Raw genomic sequence first — 18,701 nt, forward strand, 5'->3', positions numbered from 1 at the left:
TCCGAGAATAAGCTTATTTTCATGAGTTCTGCACGATTTCGGATTTTATGTATAAAATGAATTAATTCACTCAAACCAAGTTAAAACTGCTTTTTCCTTCATATTTATCAATGTCTAGATCGACTTCAACAAAGAACAACATTGTATTTTGCAGTAGAAGAAAGAGCAACACTGAAGGATCAGGAATCCGAGAATAAGCTTATTTTCTTATGGGCAAGTGGGAACTGCTTTGTCCTTCATATTAATCAATGTGTAGATGGATTTCAACTTCTTCTACTGCAAAGTCCAATGTTTTTCTTTGTTGAAGTCGATCTAGACTAGAATTGATGAATATGGAAGGACAAAGCAGTTTTAACTTGGTTTGAGCAAAGCAATTCATTTTATAGCAAAATCCGAAATCGTGCAGAACTCATGAAAGCAGGCTTATACTCGGATTCCTGAAACTTTAGATTTGCTCTTTCTTTTACTGCAAAGTACAACGTTGTTTTTTTGTTTAAATATTTCTAGACATGGTAAATATGAAGGACAAATCAGTTTTAACATAGTTTGAGTGAAGTAATGCATTTTATAAGCAAAATCCCAAATCATGCAGAACTCACGAAATGCTTTTTCTCGCTTTTCACTGCTTTTTACAAACTTTAGTCGGACGTTCACACCTTCTTGCATCCGAACACCTCCGCTTCCGCTTTTGATGATGTATATTCGGGCATTTGAACCTTTTTTTACCCGCTTTTTACAAACCATTGTCGGACTTTCACACCTTCTTGTAGCCGAACACCACCTCTCCCGCTTTTCTTACCTTTTCTAACACATTTTTCAGCAATTATGGTCGGACATTCACACCTACTCACAGCTGGACACCTCCGCTCCCGCTTTTGATCATACAATGTCGGGACATCGCTCCTTGTCTTACCAGCTTTTTACAAACTTTAGTCGAACATTCACACCTTCTTGCAGCTGAACACCTCCGCTCCCGCTTTTGATGATGTATAGTCGGGCTTTCGAGCCTTTTCTTACCCGGTTTTTACAAATTATGGTTGGACATTCAGACCTTGCAGCCGAACACCTCCGCTCTCTCTTTTGATCATACATTGTTGGGCATTCGCACCTTGTCTTACCCGCTTTTTACAAACTATAGTCAGACATTAACACCTTGAAGCAAACCTCCGCTCCCTGTTTTGATCATGTATGGTCTGGCAATACTACCTTTTCTTCCCCCGTTTGTGAGTAATTATGGCTGGACATTCACACCTACTTGCAGTCGAACAGTTCTGCTCCCGCTTTTGATTATGTTTGGTTGGATATTCGAACCTTTTCTTAATTGCTTTTTACAAACCATGGTTGGACTTTCACACCTTCTTGTAGCCGAACAACTCCGCTCCCGCTATTGATTGTGTACAGTCGGGTATTTTAACCTTTTCTTACCCGCTTTTTACCAACTATGGTCGGACATTCACACCGTCTTACAGCGGAACACCTCCGCTCCCGCTTTTTATGGTGTATAGTCGGGCATTCGAACCTTTTCTTACCCGCTTTTTACAAACTATGGTAGGACATTCAAACCTTCGTGTATCCGACAACCTCCGCTCTCTCTTTTGATCATACATTGTCAGACATTCGCACCTTTTCTTACCCGCTTTTTACAAACCATGGTCGGACTGTCACACCTTCTTGTAGCCGAACACATCCGCTCCCGCTATTGATTGTGTACAGTCGGGTATTTTAACCTTTTCTTACCCGCTTTTTACCAACTATGGTCGGACATTCACACCTTCGTACAGCGGAACACCTCCGCTCCCTCTTTTGATGGTGTATGTTCGGGCATTCAAACCTTTTCTTACACGCTTTTTCCAAACTATGGTCGGCTATTCACAGCTTCCTCTCCACCATACTTGTATGGTGGGATATTCACAACCACTTGCATCCGAAAACCTCCGCCCCAAATTTTGTTGATATTTAGTCGGACATTCGCACCTTACCCGTTTTTGGCAAACTATGGCCTTCTTGCAGCTTAACAACTCTGATCTTGCTTTTGATGATGTAAGGTTGGGCATTCAGACCTTGCTTCACCTGCTTTTCACCAAATATAGTCGGACATTCACACCTTCTTGCAGCCGAACACTTCCGCTCCACCTTTTAGTGTTCTATCACACCTTTTTTTTCACCGCATTTTATACATTATGGTTGGAAATTTTCAACCACTTTCATCCGAAGACCTCTCCTCCCGCTTTTGTTAATATATTTGAACTTTAGTTTGACATTCAAACCTTCTTGCAGCTGAACCACCTCCGCTCCCTGTTTTGATCATATATTGTCTGGCAATACTACCTTTTCTTACCCGTTTGTGAGTAATTATGGCTGGACATTCACACCTACTTGCAGCCGAACACAACCTCTCTCGCTTTTGATGATGTATGGACCGGCATTTTTACCTTTTCTAACACATTTTTCAGCAATTATGGTCGGAGATTCACACCTACTCACAGCCGAACAACTCCGCTACCGCATTTGATGATGTATAGTCGGGCATTCTCACCCTTTCTCATCAGCTTTTTGCAAATTATGATCTGACATTCACACCTACTTGCAGTCGAACAGCTCTGCTCCCGCTTTTGATTATGTTTGGTTGGATATTCGAACCTTTTCTTAACTTCTTTTTACATATTTTGGTTGGACGTTCACACCTTCTTGTAGCCGAACACTTCCACTCCTGCTTTTGACGATGTATGGTTGGGCATTCACACCTTTTTTTTGCCCATTTTTCAGGAATTATGGGTGGACATTCACACCTTGCAGCTGAACACCTCCTATCCTACTTATGATCATGTGCGGTTTGATTTTCGAAAAGTTTCTTTCATGTTTTCTAGCAATTATTGATGGACATGTAGACCTTCTTGCAGCTGAACACCTCCGCTCCCGCTTTTGATCATACATTGTCAGGCATTCGCACCTTGTCTTACCCACTTTTTACAAACTTTAGTCGAACAGTCACACCTTTTTGCAGCCGAACACCACCTCTACCGCTTTTGATGATGTATGGTCCAGCATTCTTACCTTTTCTAACACATTCTTCAGCAATTATGGTCGGACATTCACACCTACTCAGAGCCAAACACCTCCGCTCCCGCATTTGATGGTCTATAGTCGGGCATTCTACAGCGGAAAAGACTCATTCTTATGTTTGGTTAGATATTCAAACCTTTTCTTAACTGCTTTTTACAAACTTTGGTCGGACGTTCACAATATCTTGCAGCCTAACACCTCCGCTTCCGCTTTTGATGGTGTATATTCGAGCATACGAACCTTTTCTTACCCGCTTTTTACAAACCAAGGTCGGACTTTCACACCTTCTCTTAGCTGAACAACTCCGCTCCCTCTTTTGATTGTGTACAGTCGGGTAATTTAACCTTTTCTTACCCGCTTTTTACCATCTATGGTCGGACATTCACACCGTCTTACAGCGGAACACCTCCGCTCCCTCTTTTGATGATGTATGGTTAGGCATTCGCACCTTTTCTTACCCATTTTTCAGTAATTATGGGTAGACATTCACACCTTCTTGCAGCTGAACACCTCCTCTCCTGCTTATGATCATGTGCAGTTTGATATTCGAAAATTTTCTTTCATGTTTTCTAGCAATTATTGATGGACATTCAGACCGTCTTGAAGCTGAACACCGTCTTGAAGCTGAACACCTCCGCTCCCACTTTTGATGGTGTATAGTCGGGCTTTCGAGCCTTTTCTTCCCCGGTTTTTACAAATTATGGTTGGACATTCAGACCTTCTTGCAGCCGAAAACCTCCACTCCCTCTTTTGATCATACATTGTCGGGCATTCGCACCTTTTCTTACCCGCTTTTTACAAACCATGGTTGGACTTTCACACCTTCTTGTAGCCGAACAACTCCGCTCCCGCTATTGATTGTGTACAGTCGGGTATTTTAACCTTTTCTTACCCGCTTTTTACCAACTATTGTTGGACATTCACACCGTCTTACAGCGGAACACCTCCGCTCCCTCTTTTGATGGTGTATGTTCGGGCATTCGAACCTTTTCTTACCCGCTTTTTACAAACTATGGTCAGACATTCAAACCTTCTTGTAGCCGAACACATCCACTCCTGCTTTTGATGATGGGTATTCAAACCTACTTGTTGCCCGCTTTTCATTAATTATGGGTGGACATACACACCTTGTCGCAGCCAAACACCTCCGCTCCCTGTTTTGATCATGTATGATTGGACATTCGCACCTTTTCTCACCCGCTTTTTACTATGGTCGGCTATTCACAGCTTCCTCTCCACCATACTTGTATGGTGGGATATTCACACCCACTTGCATCCGAAGACCTCCGCCCCCACTTTTGTTGATATTTAGTCGGTCATTCGCAGCTTACCCGCTTTTGGCAAACTATGGCCTTCTTGCAGCCAAACACCTCTGATCTCGTTTTTGATGATGTAAGGTTGGGCATTCAGACCTTGCTTCACCTGCTTTTCACCAAATATAGTCGAACAGTCACACCTTCTTGCAGCTGAACACTTCTGCTCCACCTTTTAGTGTTCTATGGGGTATTCACACCTTTTTTTTCACCGCATTTTATTGATTATGGTTGGAAATTCTCCCCCACTCTTATCCGAAGACCTCTCCTCCTGCTTTTGTTAATATATAGTCGGGCATTCAAACCTTTTCTTACCCGCTTTTTACAAATTATGGTCGAACATTCACACCTACTTGCAGCCGAACACCTCCGCTCCCGCTTTTGATGGTGTATAGTCGGGCTTTCGAGCCTTTTCTTCCCCGGTTTTTACAAATTATGGTTGTACATTCAGACCTTGCAGCCGAAAACCTCCGCTCCCTCATTTGATCATAAATTGTCAGGCATTCGCACCTTGTCTTACCCGCTTTTTATAAACTTTAGTCAGACATTCACACCTTGCAGCTGAACCACCTCCGCTCCCTGTTTTGATAATGTATGGTCTGGCAATACTACCTTTTCTTACCGGTTTGTGAGTAATTATGGCTGGACATTCACACCTACTTGCAGCCGAACACCACTTTTCCCGCTTTTGATGATGTATGGTTCGGCATTCTAGTCTGTTCTAACACATTTTTCAGCAATTATGGTTTGACATTCACACCTACTCACAGCCGAACACTTCCGCTCCCGCTTTTGATTATGTTTGGTTGGATATTCGAAACTTTTCTTCACTGCTTTTTACAAACTTTGGTCGGACATTCACACCTTCTTGCAGCCGAACACCTCCGCTTCCGCTTTTGATGGTATATATTCGGGCATTCGAACCTTTTCTTACCCGCATTTTACGAACTATGGTCGGACATTCAAACCTTCTTTTAGCCGAACACATCCACTCCTGCTTTTGATGATGTATGGTTGAGCATTCGCACCTTTTCTTACCCATTTTTTACAAACTATGGTCGGACATTTACACCTTCTTGCAGCTGAACACCTCCTCTCCCGCTTATGATGATGTGTGGTTTGATATTCGAAAATTTTCTTTCATGTTTTCTAGCAATTATTGATGGACATTCAGACCTTCTTGCAGCTGAACACCTCCGCTCCCGCTTTTGATGATGTATAGTCGGGCTTTCGAGCCTTTTCTTCCCCGGTTTTTACAAAATTATTGTTGGACATTCAGACCTTCTTGCAGCCGAAAACCTCCGCTCCCTCTTTTGATCATACATTGTCGGGCATTCGCACCTTCTCTTACCCGCTTTTTACAAACCAGGGTCGGACTTTCACACCTTTTAGTAGCCGAACAACTCCGCTCCCGCTATTGATTGTGTACAGTCGGGTATTTTCACCTTTTCTTACCCGCTTTTTACCAACTATGGTCAGACATTCACACCTTCTTACAGTGGAACACCTCCGCTCCCTCTTTTGATGGTGTATGTTCGGGCATTCGAACCTTTTCTTACCCGTTTTTTACAAACTATGGTCGGACATTAAAACCTTCTTGTAGCCGAACACATCCACTCCTGCTTTTGATGATGTATGGTTGGGCATTCGTACCTTTTCTTACCCATTTTGCAGTAATTATGGGTGGACATTCACACCTTTTTGCATTTTAACACCTCCTCTCCCGCTTATGATCATGTGCGGTTTGATATTCGAAAATTCTCTTCCATGTTTTCTAGCAATTATTGATGGACATTCAGACCTTCTTGCAGCTGAACACCTCCGCTCCAGCTGTTGATGGTGTATAGTCGGGCTTTCGAGCCTTTTCTTCCCCGATTTTTACAAATTATGGATGGACATTCAGACCTTCTTTCAGCCGAAAACCTCCGCTCCCTTTTTTGATCATACATTGTCGGGCATTCGCACCTTTTCTTACCCGCTTTTTACAATTCATGGTCGGACTTTCACACCTTTTAGTAGCGGAACAACTCTGCTCCCGCTATTGATTGTGTACAATAGGGTATTTTAACCTTTTCTTACCTGCTTTTTGCCAATTATGGTTGGACATTCACACCTTCTTACAGCGGAACACCTCCGCTCCCTCCTTTGATGGTGTATGTTCGGGCATTCGAACCTTTTCTTACCCGCTTTTTACAAACTATGGTCAGACATTCAAACCTTCTTGTAGCCGAACACATCCACTCCTGCTTTTGATGATGGATATTCAAACCTACTTGTTGCCCGCTTTTCATTAATTATGGGTGTACATACACACCTTGTCGCAGCCAAACACCTCCGCTCCCTGTTAGGATCATGTATGGTTGGGCATTCGTACCTTTTCTTACCCATTTTGCAGTAATTATGGGTGGACATTCACACCTTCTTGCATTTGAACACCTCCTCTCCCGCTTATGATCATGTGCGGTTTGATATTCGAAAATTCTCTTCCATGTTTTCTAGCAATTATTGATGGACATTCAGACCTTCTTGCAGCTGAACACCTCCGCTCCAGCTGTTGATGGTGTATAGTCGGGCTTTCGAGCCTTTTCTTCTCAGATTTTTACAAAATATGGATGGACATTCAGACCTTGTTTCAGCCGAAAACCTCCTCTCCCTCTTTTGATCATACATTGTCGGGCATTCACACCTTTTCTTACCCGCTTTTTACAAACCATGGTCGGACTTTCACACCTTTTAGTAGCGGAACAACTCTGCTCCCGCTATTGATTGTGTACAATCGGGTATTTTAACCTTTTCTTACCTGCTTTTTGCCAACTATGGTCTGACATTCACACCTTCTTACAGCGGAACACCTCCGCTCCCTCCTTTGATGGTGTATGTTCGGGCATTCGAACCTTTTCTTACCTGCTTTTTACAAACTATGGTCAGACATTCACACCTTCTTGCAGCCGAACACTTCCGCTCTACCTTTTAGTGTTCTATGGGGTATTCACACCTTTTTTTTCACCACATTTTATAGATTATGGTTGTAAATTCTCACCCACTCGTATCCGAAGACCTCTCCTCCTGCTTTGGTTAATATATAGCAGGGCATTCGAACCTTTTCTTACCCGCTTTTTACAAATTATGGTCGAACATTCACACCTACTTGCAGCCGAACACCTCCGCTCCCGCTTTTGATGGTGTATAGTCGGGCTTTCGAGCCTTTTCTTCCCCGGTTTTTACAAATTATGGTTGGACATTCAGACCTTGCAGCCGAAAACCTCCGCTCCCTCTTTTGATCATACATTGTCAGGCATTCGCACCTACTTCCAGCCGAATACTTCCGCTCCACCTTTTAGTGATGTATGGTTGGCATTTGCACCTTTTCTTACCCTTTCTTACCCTACTGATTGCTTAAGATGAAGTTGTTTTTTCTCAAACTACAACATTTTTTTAATTGTTGAAACTTGATTTGAAGTGGATAAATAAGGAGGACAAACAGTTTTAAGTCAGGCTGATAGAAGGAATTAATTTTATAGCAAAATCTGTATTTCGTCATATGTCGAGAGATGCTTATTGCTGAAGAAGTTCTTTCTCATTCTACAAAGTTTGTTGTTTATTGTTGAAACTTCATCAGAAGTGAAGAAATAAATGAATGCCTATCAACAAATGTGGGATCTAAACTCTAGTGCTTCCTCTAAAATAATTTCCTTTCTCAATTCAGAAATGTGTGTGTGTAAGTCACAACACCCGTGACACCAAAACGGCTTTCTTTTCTCTCTTTTCTCTACACTCTGCACTGTGAGCACACACACCAAATCAGAAAGGCTTTTTTCTCTCTTTTCTACATTATGGACTGTGGGGACACAAAACCGCTCTCTCTTTTTTTTTTTGATTGTGTGCCAGGGCGTTGTCTCACGTATTAGATTATGCTTTGATACGAATGGGTTTATCAGTCACATCAGAATCCATACATACTGATCCTCCCGTAATAAAATGGTCGGATCTTATCAAACACACTTTGTTTCTTGTGACAATCAAGTCAGCGAAACAGCGTATACACGTCAAGACACTGAATCAAGTTTCCCACAAGAACTCATAAGTTTGGCAGTATTGCTCTGCCGTCAGCAATCATACACCCATTTTATTTTCGTGAGACATGTGCAGGCACCTGTTCATCTACTGTTCTATCACTATGAATTAGTTTATCTATTATCAATAAGGATACTTCTACAACTACTATCAAAGTATGTCCGGACTTCTTATGTTGTCAGTTGCTATATATGAATAAGTGGGTAGCTACTGACAAGCATTAAGCATGTCACACAGCCCAAACATATAACATTTCAGGACACACCACACAGTTAACAACCACAGTGAAGCGTGTCAAAGCCCAAACATGTAACATTCAACAGGACACTTACACAACACATTCAAATCAAACAGTCAGACAACATACAAGAACATATACCCCAGCCGGCATTGCTCCCTGCCTATTTTCGTACAGCACACTATGTGTGCGCACACCTTTATTCACAAACTCTTCAACTTATACTCTTTTACCAAAGCTTTTACAGCTCGATTGGCCGAATACCCTTTGATCCTATTTCGGTGAATTTGACATCTGCCTTACATGTAACAGATTAGCGGTTTAGCAGTTTTAATTTAGTTTGAGTGAAGGAATTCATTTTATAGCAAAATCCGAAATCGTGAAGAACTCATGAAAGTAAGCTTATTCTCGGATTCCTGAAACTTTAGATTTGCTCTTTCTTTTACTTCAAAGTACAACGTTGTTTTTTTTTTGTTTAAATCTTTCTAGACATGGTAAATATGAAGGACAAAGCAGTTTTAACATAGTTTGAGTGAAGGAATTCATTTTATAGATAAAATCCCAAGAGTCTGCTGAGAAAAGAGAGTGAATGCGAAGTAGACTTTAACACGGCTCTGGGAGCGAGCCGAGTGTGGGCTAACCGGGAGAATTGCTTGAAAGAAACGCGACACCGAATGAGAGGTCAGAACAAAGCCTCAATACGGTGTTCCCGTGGTGTTTTTGTTGCTGCCTTGTCGATTGCACAGGGGCAAGCGTTTCAACCAAGCAACGCTCACCATGGGGAAGGTGGCTATGGCAACTAGCCTGATGCCCTGCTCCCGCAGTGACGGATAATCGTACTCTGGTTTCTCTTCATAACATACAAGTCTTTCGCCTTTTACTAAAGACTTTCGTGGAGAGCAGCACTAATGAGTTGTTTCTATTTTTGGCAGGCTTTACCTTTGCGGGTGAAGCCCTTTCTGTCTGTGCAAAAGAAATCTTGTTACTGTGCAGAGTGACTTCTCTGAGTAGAGTCGCCTTACTTGTTGCGATTGTGCCGATGTTCGAAGCTGGAGTGCAAAGTTGTTGCTTGAATGGTGCTTGCTGGAGCATGCGGGAGTGCAAAGTTATACCATTTAAAAGGGCTGAAGAGTGCTCAGTGCAGCGGGTGGGCGGAGGTGCAACGTGACACTCTGGCCACCTATGGCCATAAAAAGAACACTGCTACAAGTGCGCATTGTGCCAGCAAGGGCCCTCGGACCTGAAACAGTGGACAGTTATCGCTTCTCGGCCTTTTGGCTAAGATCAAGTGTAGTATCTGTTCTTATCAGTTTAATATGTCCTCTATACGAGGACTACATATTGAATGGATTTTTAAGAATAGGAGTTGAAAAAGAAGCTTGCTCCGTTCACTCCAAGCATCGACCCAGTACTGCAGTGCCGCTGGGAACGGTGCGCTCTTCTCTGCTCTTGTGAAAAAGCAAACAGCGGTGCAGGATGCAAGTTTCAGGGAGCCCAAGATGAAACTTTCTTTTAGTCTGCTGAGAAAAGAGAGTGAATGCGAAGTAGACTTTAACACAGCTCTGGGAGCGAGCCGAGTGCGGGCTAACCGGGAGAATTGCTTGAAAGAAACGCCATACCAAATGAGCGGTCAGAACAAAGCCTCAATACGGTGTTCCCGTTGTGTTTTTGTTGCTGCCGCTGTTTGCTTTTTCACAAGAGCGCACCTGTTGAGGGGGGGCCTGGGGGGGCCTGGGTGATGTTGGGTCTCAGGCCCGGGCTGCTGCGACTGGTGTGACCGGGTGGTTTGTTTGTTTGTTTTTTGTTGTTGTTTGTTTGTTTTTTGTAGAGGTCCTCCGGAGTGGGGTTGGGTTGAGTGGGGTGGGGCGGTATGGGTACCTTCTGGGGGTACAGTAGCTCCCAGAATATGGTCGCTGCAGGCCCCTGGCCTGGTGGACATCAGGCCCTCCTGTCCTGTGTTGGCTCCCTGGTAGCGGGGATGCCTATTGCAGCCAGTCCCTGGCTGCCCCCAGTGTATATCCCCATACCCCTCTCCCTTCTGGCTCCTGTACACAGCACACACTCACACATGAAGGGTTTTGGGGGCGTGTGTGTTCGGTGGGGTGTAGTGGACTCTGCAGTAGTTGCACTCTGCAGTTCCCACCCCTGTTTTAATTACACCTTAGACATTACTACTTATCAAACACACTCACACACACACATTAGGTCTTGGGGGGTGGTTACACTGAGTGGCATCTGGTGGGCGGGGCTCTTTGGGTATGTAGGCTGCCCAGAGGGCCACGCTCCCAGTTCTACAAGTTTGGCTGCCCCTCAATTTTAATTGCTCACTATTAGAAAATATTGAAGAGCCAGAAGGGTGAGGGGAGGGGTCTTCTTCGCACACCCCTGCTTCCTGGTTGCTGCTCGGGGCGGGAGGGGCCAGGAGGATTAATTAATTGTTCTGCTGGTTTGGGGTCTGTGGTGGCTGGGGGGCTGCTGGCCCCCTGGTGTGCCCGCTGCACTACACCCCAGCGGAGTCGAGGGAGGGAGGACGTGTAGATGTATGGGACATGAAAGTGTGTGTGGTAATGATTGGGCCTGGATCTTGGACTTGCTGTCGCCTGGCCTGCCTGTGCTTCTCCCGATGGGGGGGGCGGCGTGGCCTCTCTCCGCTGCTCGCGACTTCACCCACCTGTGGGCACGTCTTGACTCCCAGGGCACTTGGCCAGGGGTGCTGGGGCAGGCACTGACCCACTGTGTGGCTGTCTGGGGCGCTTGGCCCTCCTGGGTATTGGGTGGGGCCTCTGCCGGGGGGTTTGGGGGCGCTCGGGCTCCTGGGGCCCGGATCCAATGCACGGCCCATGTCTGGGCGGCTGGGGCCTGGCGACGTCGGTGGGCTGTTGCCCCTGGCTCCCGGAGGGCCTCTGCCCTATGCTTATGGGGGCTCTTTCCGGGGGCTTCCTCTGCAGTCTTCTGGGTGGATGCGTGGTTGCCCCTGCGGTGGGCTTCCTGGGTTCTGTGCTCTGTGGGGGAACCTTTTCTTAACTGCTTTTTTACAAACTTTGGTCGGACGTTCACACCTTCTTGCAGCCGAACACCTACACTTCCGGTTTTGATAGTGTATATTCGGGCATACGAACCTTTTCTTACCCGCTTTTTACAAACGATGGTCGGACTTTCACACCTTCTCTTAGCTGAACAACTCCGCTCCCTCTTTTGATTGTGTACAGTCGGGTATTTTAACCTTTTCTTACCCGCTTTTTACCAACTATGATCGGACATTCACACCGTCTTACAGCGGAACACCTCCGCTCCCTCTTTTGATGGTGTATGTTTGGGCATTCGAACCTTTTCTTACCCGCTTTTTACAAACCAGGGTCGGACTTTCACACCTTTTAGTAGCCGAACAACTCCGCTCCCGCTATTGATTGTGTACAGTCGGGTATTTTAACCTTTTCTTACCCGCTTTTGACCAACTATGGTCGGACATTCACACCGTCTTACAGCGGAACACCTCCTCTCCCGCTTATGATCATGTACGGTTTGATATTCGAAAATTTACTTTCTTGTTTTAAAGCAATTATTGATGGACATTCAAACCTTCTTTTTGATGGTGTATAGTCGGGCTTTCGAGCCTTTTCTTCCCGGTTTTTACAAACCATGGTCGGACTTTCACACCTTCTTGTAGCCGAACAACTCCACTCCTGCTATTGATTGTGTACAGTCGGGTATTTTAACCTTTTCTTACCCGCTTTTTACCAACTATGGTCGGACATTCACACCGTCTTACAGCGGAACACCTCTGCTCCCGCTTTTGATGGTGTATAGTCGGGCATTCGAACCTTTTCTTACCCGCTTTTTACAAACTATGGTGGGACATTCAAACCTTCTTGTATCCGAAAACCTCCGCTCTCTCTTTTGATCATACATTAACGGACATTCGCACCTTTTCTTACCCGCTTTTTACAAACCATGGTCGGACTTTCACACCTTCTTGTAGCCGAACACATCCGCTCCCGCTATTGATTGTGTACAGTCGGGTATTTTAACCTTTTCTTACCCGCCTTTTACCAACTATGGTCGGACATTCACACCTTCGTACAGCGGAACACCTCCGCTCCCTCTTTTGATGGTGTATGTTTGGGTATTCAAACCTTTTCTTACCCGCTTTTTCCAAACTATGGTCGGCTATTCACAGCTTCCTCTCCACCATACTTGTATGTTGGGATATTCACACCCACTTGCATCCGAAGACCTCTGCCCCAAATTTTTTTGATATTTAGTCGGACATTCGCACCTTACCCGCTTTTGGCAAACTATGGCCTTCTTGCAGCCAAACACCTCTGATCTCGCATTTGATGATGTAAGGTTTGGCATTCAGACCTTGCTTCACCTGCTTTTCACCAAATATAGTCGGACATTCACACCTTCTTGCAGCCGAACACTTCCGCTCCACCTTTTAGTGTTCTATCACACCTTTTTTTCACCGCATTTTATACATTATGGTCGGAAATTTTCAACCACTCTCATCCGAAGACCTCTCCTCCCGCTTTCTTTAATATATTTGAACTTTAGTCGGACATTCAAACCTTCTTGCAGCTGAACCACCTCCGCTCCCTGTTTTGATCATATATGGTCTGGCAATACTACCTTTTCTTACCCGTTTGTGAGTAATTATGGCTGGACATTCACACCTACTTGCAGCCGAACACAACCCCTCTCGCTTTTGATGATGTATGGACCGGCATTTTTACCTTTTCTAACACATTTTTCAGCAATTATGGTCGGAGATTCACACCTACTCACAGCCGAACAACTCCGCTACCGCATTTGATGATGTATAGTCGGGCATTCTCACCCTTTCTCATCAGCTTTTTGCAAATTATGATCTGACATTCACACCTACTTGCAGTCGAAAAGCTCTGCTCCCGCTTTTGATTATGTTTGGTTGGATATTCGAACCTTTTCTTAACTGCTTTTTACATATTTTTGTTGGACGTTCACACCTTCTTGTAGCCGAACACTTCCACTCCTGCTTTTGATGATGTATGGTTGGGCATTCACACCTTTTTTTTGCCCATTTTTCAGGAATTATGGGTGGACATTCACACCTTGCAGCTGAACACCTCCTATCCCACTTATGATCATGTGCGGTTTGATTTTCGAAAAGTTTCTTTCATGTTTTCTAGCAATTATTGATGGACATTTAGACCTTCTTGCAGCTGAACACCACCTCTCCCGATTTTGATTATGCATGGACCGGCATTTTTACCTTTTCTAACACATTTCTAAATTGAGAAAGGAAATTATTTTAGAGGAAGCACTAGAGTTTAGATCCCACATTTGTTGATAGGCATTCATTTATTTCTTCACTTCTGATAAAAATGATAAGACTGACCTAAAGAATTGGAGGCCCATCACACTTTTAAACTTTGACTGTAAACTTTTTAGCAAGGTTTTAACGACACGGATGTCCTCTGTTTTAGAGGAGGTAATTCACCCAGACCAGTCTTGTGCCATCTCAGAGAGACAACTCACCGACAGCCTCGTACTGATTCGAGACATCATTGATTACTTAGAGACAGAAACACCCGGCTTGTCATCTTAAATTTAGACTTTGAAAAAGCTTTTGATCGGGTCTCGCATCAATATCTCTTTCAGGTGTTGCAGCCATCGAATAGGGCCCGATTGTTCCTACTTGGTGAGATTTGCTTGGTTGAGACGCTTGCTCCCCCCCCCTTGCTCCTCGGCTGACCAAGTAGGAACAATCGGGCCCTATTCGATGGCTGCCTTGTCTTTTACTCTGTGCAAAAGACAAGGCAGCCACAAACACCACGGGAACACCGTATTGAGGCTTTGTTCTGACCACTCATTCGGTGTCGCGTTTCTTTCAAGCAATTCTCCCGGTTAGCCCACACTCGGCTCGCTCCCAGAGCTGTGTTAAAGTCTACTTCGCATTCACTCTCTTTTCTCAGCAGATTAAAAGAAAGTTTAATCTTGGGCTCCCTGAAACTTCCATCCTGCACCGCTGTTTGCTTTTTCACAAGAGCAGAGAAGAGCGCACCGTTCCCAGCGGCACTGCAGTACTGGGTGGATGCTTGGAGTGAACGGAGCAAAGCTTCTTTTTCAACTCCTATTCTTAAAAATCCATTTAATATGTAGTCCTCGTATAGAGGACATATTAAACTGATAAGAACAGATACTACACTTGATCTTAGCCAAAAAGGCCGAGAAGCGATAACTGTCCACTGTTTCAGGTCCGAGGGCCCTTGCTGGCACAATGCGCACTTGTAGCAGTGTTCTTTTTATGGCCATAGGTGGCCAGAGTGTCACGTTGCACCTCCGCCCACCCGCTGCACTGAGCACTCTTCAGCCCTTTTAAATGGTATAACTTTGCACTCCCGCATGCTCCAGCAAGCACCATTCAAGCAACAACTTTGCACTCCAGCTTCGAACATCGGCACAATCGCAACAAGTAAGGCGACTCTACTCAGAGAAGTCACTCTGCACAGTAACAAGATTTCTTTTGCACAGACAGAAAGGGCTTCACCCGCAAAGGTAAAGCCTGCCAAAAATAGAAACAACTCATGAGTGCTGCTCTCCACGAAAGTCTTTAGTAAAAGGCGAAAGACTTGTATGTTATGAAGAGAAACCAGAGTACGATTATCCGTCACTGCGGGAGCAGGGCATCAGGCTAGTTGCCATAGCCACCTTCCCCATGGTGAGCGTTGCTTGGTTGAAACGCTTGCCCCTGTGCAATCGACAAGGCAGCAACAAAAACACCACGGGAACACCGTATTGAGGCTTTGTTCTGACCGCTCATTCGGTGTCGCGTTTCTTTCAAGCAATTCTCCCGGTTAGCCCACACTCGGCTCGCTCCCAGAGCCGTGTTAAAGTCTACTTCGCATTCACTCTCTTTTCTCAGCAGACTCTTGGGATTTTATCTATAAAATGAATTCCTTCACTCAAACTATGTTAAAACTGCTTTGTCCTTCATATTTACCATGTCTAGAAAGATTTAAACAAAAAAAAAAACAACGTTGTACTTTGCAGTAAAAGAAAGAGCAAATCTAAAGTTTCGGGAATCCGAGAATAAGCTTACTTTCATGAGTTCTTCACGATTTCGGATTTTGCTATAAAATGAATTCCTTCACTCAAACTAAATTAAAACTGCTAAACCGCTAATCTGTTACATGTAAGGCAGATGTCAAATTCACCGCAATAGGATCTAAGGGTATTCGGCCAATCGAGCTGTAGCAGCTTTGGTAAAAGAGTATAAGTTGAAGAGTTTGTGAATAAAGGTGTGCGCACACATAGTGAGCTGTAGGAAAATAGGCAGGGAGCAATGCCGGCTGGGGTATATGTTCTTGTATGTTGTCTGACTGTTTGATTTGAATGTGTTGTGTAAGTGTCCTGTTGAATGTTACATGTTTGGGCTTTGACACTTCACTGTGGTTGTTAACTGTGTGGTGTGTCCTGAAATGTTATATGTTTGGGCTGTGTGACATGCTTAATGCTTGTCAGTAGCTACCCACTTATTCATATATAGCAACTGACAACATAAGAAGTCTGGACATACTTTGATAGTAGTTGTAGAAGTATCCTTATTGATAATAGATAAACTAATTCATAGTGATAGAACAGTAGATGAACAGGTGCCTGCACATGTCTCACGAAAATAAAATGGGTGTATGATTGCTGACGGCAGAGCAATACTGCCAAACTTATGAGTTCTTGTGGCAAACTTGATTCAGTGTCTTGACGTGTATACGCTGTTTCGCTGACTTGATTGTCACAAGAAACAAAGTGTGTTTGATAAGATCCGACCATTTTATTACGGGAGTATCAGTATGTATGGATTCTGATGTGACTGATAAACCCATTCGTATCGTAAGCATAATCTAATACGTGAGACAACGCCCTGGCACACAATCAAAAAAAAAAAGAGAGAGCGGTTTTGTGTCCCCACAGTCCATAATGTAGAAAAGAGAGAAAAAAGCCTTTCTGATTTGGTGTGTGTGCTCACAGTGCAGAGTGTAGAGAAAAGAGAGAAAAGAAAGCCGTTTTGGTGTCACGGGTGTTGTGACTTACACACACACATTTCTGAATTGAGAAAGGAAATTATTTTAGAGGAAGCACTAGAGTTTAGATCCCACATTTGTTGATAGGCATTCATTTATTTCTTCACTTCTGATGAAGTTTCAACAATAAACAACAAACTTTGTATTATGAGAAAGAACCAGACTCATTCTTCAGGAATCCGAAAATAAGCTCTATTTTACGAGTTATGCACGAATTCGGATTCTCCTATAAAACGAATTCCTTAACTCAAACCAAGTTAAGACTGCTTTGTCCTTCATATTTATTCATGTCTAATCAAGTTTCAACGATAAACAACGTTGTACTTTGTAGAATGAGAAAGAACTTCTTCAGCAATAAGCATCTCTCGACATATGACGAAATACAGATTTTGCTATAAAATTAATTCCTTCTATCAGCCTGACTTAAAACTGTTTGTCCTCCTTATTTATCCACTTCAAATCAAGTTTCAACAATTAAAAAAATGTTGTAGTTTGAGAAAAAACAACTTAATCTTAAGCAATCAGTAGGGTAAGAAAGGGTAAGAAAAGGTGCAAATGCCAACCATACATCACTAAAAGGTGGAGCGGAAGTATTCGGCTGCAAGTAGGTGCGAATGCCTGACAATGTATGATCAAAAGAGGGAGCGGAGGTTTTCGGCTGCAAGGTCTGAATGTCCAACCATAATTTGTAAAAACCGGGGAAGAAAAGGCTCGAAAGCCCGACTATACACCATCAAAAGCGGGAGCGGAGGTGTTCGGCTGCAAGTAGGTGTGAATGTTCGACCATAATTTGTAAAAAGCGGGTAAGAAAAGGTTCGAATGCCCGACTATATATTAACCAAAGCAGGAGGAGAGGTCTTCGGATAAGAGTGGGTGAGAATTTACAACCATAATCTATAAAATGCGGTGAAAAAAAAGGTGTGAATACCCCATAGAACACTAAAAGGTAGAGCGGAAGTGTTCGGCTGCAAGAAGGTGTGAATGTCTGACCATAGTTTGTAAAAAGCGGGTAAGAAAAGGTTCGAATGCCCGAACATACACCATCAAAGGAGGGAGCGGAGGTGTTCCGCTGTAAGAAGGTGTGAATGTCCGACCATAGTTGGCAAAAAGCAGGTAAGAAAAGGTTAAAATACCCGATTGTACACAATCAATAGCGGGAGCAGAGTTGTTCCACTACTAAAAGGTGTGAAAGTCCGACCATGGTTTGTAAAAAGCGGGTAAGAAAAGGTGCGAATGCCCGACAATGTATGATCAAAAGATCATACATTGATCTTTTGATCAATGTAAGGAGGTTTTCGGCTGAAACAACGTCTGAATGTCCATCCATATTTTGTAAAAATCTGGGAAGAAAAGGCTCGAAAGCCCGACTATACACCATCAACAGCTGGAGCGGAGGTGTTCAGCTGCAAGAAGGTCTGAATGTCCATCAATAATTGCTAGAAAACATGGAAGAGAATTTTCGAATATCAAACCGCACATGATCATAAGCGGGAGAGGAGGTGTTCAAATGCAAGAAGGTGTGAATGTCCACCCATAATTACTGCAAAATGGGTAAGAAAAGGTACGAATGCTCAACCATACATGATCCTCACAGGGAGCGGAGGTGTTTGGCTGCGACAAGGTGTGTATGTCCACCCATAATTAATGAAAAGCGGGCAACAAGTAGGTTTGAATACCCATCATCAAAAGCAGGAGTGGATGTGTTCGGCTACAAGAAGGTTTGAATGTCTGACCATAGTTTGTAAAAAGCGGGTAAGAAAAGGTTCGAATGCCCGAACATACACCATCAAAGGAGGGAGCGGAGGTGTTCCGCTGTAAGAAGGTGTGAATGTCCAACCATAATTGGCAAAAAGCAGGTAAGAAAAGGTTAAAATACCCTATTGTACACAATCAATAGCGGGAGCAGAGTTGTTCCGCTACTAAAAGGTGTGAAAGTCCGACCATGAATTGTAA

At 43.9% G+C, this 18,701-nt stretch overlaps 4 non-coding genes across 4 annotated transcripts; 2 read left to right on the forward strand and 2 right to left on the reverse strand.

Annotated features, from left to right (window-relative positions):
• Positions 1 to 9,524: 9,524 nt before the first annotated feature.
• LOC140280698 (U5 spliceosomal RNA) lies at positions 9,525 to 9,638 on the forward strand. The gene has a single exon (XR_011909631.1). It is a non-coding gene; the product is annotated as a U5 spliceosomal RNA (small nuclear RNA).
• A 308-nt stretch (positions 9,639 to 9,946) lies between these two features.
• Positions 9,947 to 10,130, forward strand: LOC140280486 (U2 spliceosomal RNA). The gene has a single exon (XR_011909450.1). It is a non-coding gene; the product is annotated as a U2 spliceosomal RNA (small nuclear RNA).
• Positions 10,131 to 14,720: 4,590 nt separating this feature from the next.
• On the reverse strand, positions 14,721 to 14,906 carry LOC140280540 (U2 spliceosomal RNA). The gene has a single exon (XR_011909498.1). It is a non-coding gene; the product is annotated as a U2 spliceosomal RNA (small nuclear RNA).
• Positions 14,907 to 15,214: 308 nt separating this feature from the next.
• LOC140280713 (U5 spliceosomal RNA) lies at positions 15,215 to 15,328 on the reverse strand. Its single transcript, XR_011909644.1, has one exon. It is a non-coding gene; the product is annotated as a U5 spliceosomal RNA (small nuclear RNA).
• Between the last annotated feature and the right edge of the window lie 3,373 nt (positions 15,329 to 18,701).

Source organism: Leuresthes tenuis, unplaced genomic scaffold (genome assembly GCF_036924035.1).
Source record: "Leuresthes tenuis unplaced genomic scaffold, fLeuTen1.0.hap1 SCAF_21, whole genome shotgun sequence".
Lineage (NCBI taxonomy): Eukaryota > Metazoa > Chordata > Actinopteri > Atheriniformes > Atherinopsidae > Leuresthes > Leuresthes tenuis.